We start from the raw sequence: 4208 nt of genomic DNA, 5'->3' as shown, positions 1-4208 counted from the left end.
GTGAAATGATTACAAAATGTAAACCCTGGGCGAGGGATTTGAAGTCCTGGACCCCTGGCAGAGACAAGGAATTAGAAATTCCTGTCCGAAGATGAAAATTGATAATTGATCATCAAATCCGATCCAAGTGTGAATTGGGTCTCGAATATAACTAAAATTTTCAGGAAGGGAACTGATCTGAGCTCCGATATGTGGTTGTACCAGCTGAGGGAATTATAAAATAAAGTTCTGGACAAGAATGATTAGAGAAATGATTTTACCCCTGTAGGGCATGGAGTGACACTGAAAACGAGGTTTGAACTGGTCTCAACTGGTTTACATTGAATCTTAGGGTTTCTAAACTCAGGTGAACTAAAATAACATTGACTCAAACAAACTCTCTGACTGAATGATTAAGAAATGGTACAATTCTTAGAGAAATGGTGAAAAATGACCACTAGAGTGAAGTGTGTGACAAGAATATGTTGAGTTTGAGCTAAAACAAAGGTAAAAAATATTGAGGTGAACTAATTTCAAAGCTCAAACACTAACTAAACTGTCTGGACTTAGCTCAATTTCAGTTAAAATAAGCTAAAATGGTTCCTAGATTATGGGAAATGGATTTGAATTGGAACTGAGCCAATTGAACTCCTGGTGAGCTCAAGTTAGACTCAGAAGAACAAGATTAATTGGAATTCGAGCTAGATTTGAGCTTATTTCTGAGGAAATGAACCAATTTTAGCTGAAATGGTCAGAAATGAATAGGATTTGCTTATCGTGAGCTCAGGTGAGCTAGAAATGACTGTCATTCTAACTTTTCTGAACTTAAAATGAGATTGACAGGGTCTAACTAGTAGGGATCTAGAGTGACCTAGGGGTAAAAATAGTAAATTTTATTGATAAAAGGAGAAAATGACACCTAAACAAGAACAAACCTAGGGTTAGACTCCTATACTGACCTACCGAGTTGGCATCTGTGAAAGGGAGGGGGAGTGTCTTAAAATAAATGAGGAAAATTTAGGGTGTTTACATATGCCCCTCTTTGCTACTAAGCCGGTTGGGAGTCGAGCTTAGTGGCAAAGAAAAATACACCTAATTTGGGCTATAAAAATGCCCCAATTAGAAGAATCTAACTGGGTATGAAAGAATTGATTCAGGTGATAGTGGTAGATATGACATGGAGAATGAAGAAGAAAGTTTACCTCATCGGAATGAGGCTCAGGCTTGACCCTTACCTGAATGGGAGGCTTGAGTGGAGTCCTCGAGAGAATAGATTGAGAAAACCATGAAAAAGACCTCATAAAATGAGGGCCTGCAAAGAAGGCAATGAAAATGGGGTTCCCTAAAAGCTTTAGAAAAGGGAGTGATCTTGGGCGTCTCATGACTAAGACTAAAAAACTTTTGAAAGATGACCTTTTGCAAAAGATGGTTCAGGCTTAACCCTTATTCTGAAAGAGGAAAAATACCTAATGGAAGGATGAGGTTCAGGCTTGACATTTAACCTTAATGGGGAAATACCTTGTGGAAGAACGAGGTTTAGGCTTGACCCTTAACCTTAATGGGGAGAATAAAATGGGATCCTAGAATGAAGAAACCATGATGGAACCTTTAGATTTTGCATAATAAATTCGAGAGGGGTTTGTAAAAGGAAGAAAATTGGGTTTTCTAAAGCTTTGAAAAGGGATTGATCTTGGGTGCCTCATTGTTGAGACTAAATAGCTTTTGAAATAACCTTTTGCTGAAAAAATAAATGTTGGCTCAACCTTGAACTGAAAACAAAAAAATGAACTGTCTATAGTGGGACAATGGAGAACACAGAGAAGTGTGCAAATCTGAGAGCTCGGGCACTCAGATTAAAAACAGAAGGGTAGGATCTTGAAAACTCGTGTTATCAAGTCCTAAAGAGGGATACCAACAATGTCAGAATATATAAAAAATAGACATCAAGCTCTCACTTCATGTCGGGATAGCTAGAAAAGATTGCCAATAAGATAAAAATTGCAGTTGATTCAAAATGATTAAAAATAAGCATATTTGTGTGAAAAATATATTCCCTCTTATACCTAGAATATTACCTCCAACTAGGTTAACTCCATAGAATCAAGAATCAAAATCAAATTTATGGCTCTTGAGTTTCTTCAAGGAAGCTATCTATTTCCTCGATATAAAAAGAAAGGAAACTTGTTCTCAGTATCATAAAAGTGATTTATGAAAATGATATTGATAAAAGAATTTCACATGAATAAAGATAATTTTTGGCAGATTGGCAGTTTGATATCTGGGGTTTACCCATGATGATCTTTTTTCACTCTTTGAGATATAGAAAATTGAACTCTCTTGAGATTTGGCAAGAATTTCATCACATCAGCCTTAAACTTGGTGATGTTCTGATTTTCTCTAGAAGGACACATCACAAGTGCCTTCACCTTGGAGATGATCTCAGTCTTCTTTGATCCTAGGAATTATATTGATAAGATTGTTTTTTTTTATTAAGGTCTTTGATCTTTTGCACTCTTTTGAGACATGAAAAGTGAGTTCTCTTGGGATTTGGCGAGAACTTCATCACATCAACCTTCAATTCGGTGATGTTTTGATTTCCCCTAGAAGGACATGTCACATGCTCCTTCAACTTGAAAGTGATCTGAGTCTTCTTTAGTCGCAAAAATTATATTGATAGTATAGTCTCTTTGGTTAGAAATCTCTTTACGGTAACGGTGATCAAATATCTTTTGGGGATTGGTGAGAGGTTTATCGCATTAGCCTTCAACTTGGCGATGATTTAAACTATCCTTGGAAGGACACATCACATGCTCCTTTAACTTAGAGATGTTTCAAGTCTCCTTTGGCCCTGGGGATCTGACTCGTCCATCAGTCTTCAACTCAATGATGATTGAAAGATCCCTTATGCAGATAGTTAATTGCGGCTTAAATGATTGGAGAGATATTGAGTTTGAGTGAATTCTTTTCATCACTCAAGATATTTCCACTACCTTATTACCAGAAGAAGAATCTTTAAAAATATGCCATAGTTATGATCAATATCAATTCATTTATGGCTTTTCAACATCATTGAATTTTTCCTTTACCGGTCATATCGAGGATTTTTCTTCATTCTTTTGGTTGACTAACACAAAAACTTTGAATTTTAAATCTTTCTTCGCAAATGTCTTGTCCTTTTGGAAAGAATATTGAAGGTAATTTGAGGTAAATCTTTGTGCTATAAAAGTTTGAGATCAACAATGGTTTTTTATGATAAATTGGCAAAATATTCTTGAAATTCTTGGTAAAAAAAAGTGCTTGACATCTGATTGACACATCCGTGACTGGATTCTCCTCTCCTTTTGCCAAAGGAGAGACTGAGGCTTGACCCTTACCTGAACGAGTAATAAAAAATATTCATTTCTTCCCTGAAGAGGAGGTGTTTACAAAATGAACTTTTGAGGATAAGTTAAATTTTCATCAAAACTCCCTAACTTTAGGCTTCTCTTATGGAAATGTGGCTGATTGAGTAAGGTCGATGAATTGTCATAGAAGAGCGAGTCCATCATACTCTCTCCAGAAGAGGGTCCTCGATGACAGGATGACCTAACAAAAGATATTAGGGGGCCACAAGGAAAATGAGCTTTTATCGAAACTCTCCCCGACAAAAGGTTTCCTCGTGTGACAATAAAGATTGTTTTGCAAACTGTTCGCAAAGACACGAGTCCCTTCAAATTTTCTCTAAAAAGGGGTTCAATGAATGAACAATAAAGACATGCGACAGGAACGAGCTCCCTCGAACTCTCCCTAGAAATAGGGTCCCTTGCAAGAAAATTGTTTGATAATTGATATTGTGCCAATTAGCAAATGAGTTTGACATGAATGTCAAATCTTGAAAGATATGATTATGCAAATTTTTTCCTCTCGTTCCTCTTTTTCCTTCTCTTTGCCTTTCTAGCCTCTATTCCCTTTTGAAGGAGAATAAAAGACAGAAAAGAAGAGAGAATAAGAAAAAAAAGAAGAGAGATGAGCTCTTTTGCAAGGTCTCATTTGACCAAAGAAATGTTTTGAAAATCACTCGCCTCTGTTTTGAAAATTTGCGAGAAAAATGGAGAGACGGGATTCGCTCATCGGTACGAGGTTCAACCGTTCCTGGTGCCTTTACCAGGGGTAATAAAACCAAGGATCGAATTTTATGCCATTTTGCTTTGCGAAAATATCATCTAAGAATTTATTCTAAGTCTAAAATG

Source organism: Nuphar pumila, chromosome 1 (genome assembly GCF_984573655.1).
Source record: "Nuphar pumila chromosome 1, dmNupPumi1.hap1.1, whole genome shotgun sequence".
Taxonomy (NCBI): domain Eukaryota; kingdom Viridiplantae; phylum Streptophyta; class Magnoliopsida; order Nymphaeales; family Nymphaeaceae; genus Nuphar; species Nuphar pumila.
Note: the sequence above shows the minus strand (reverse complement) of the source record.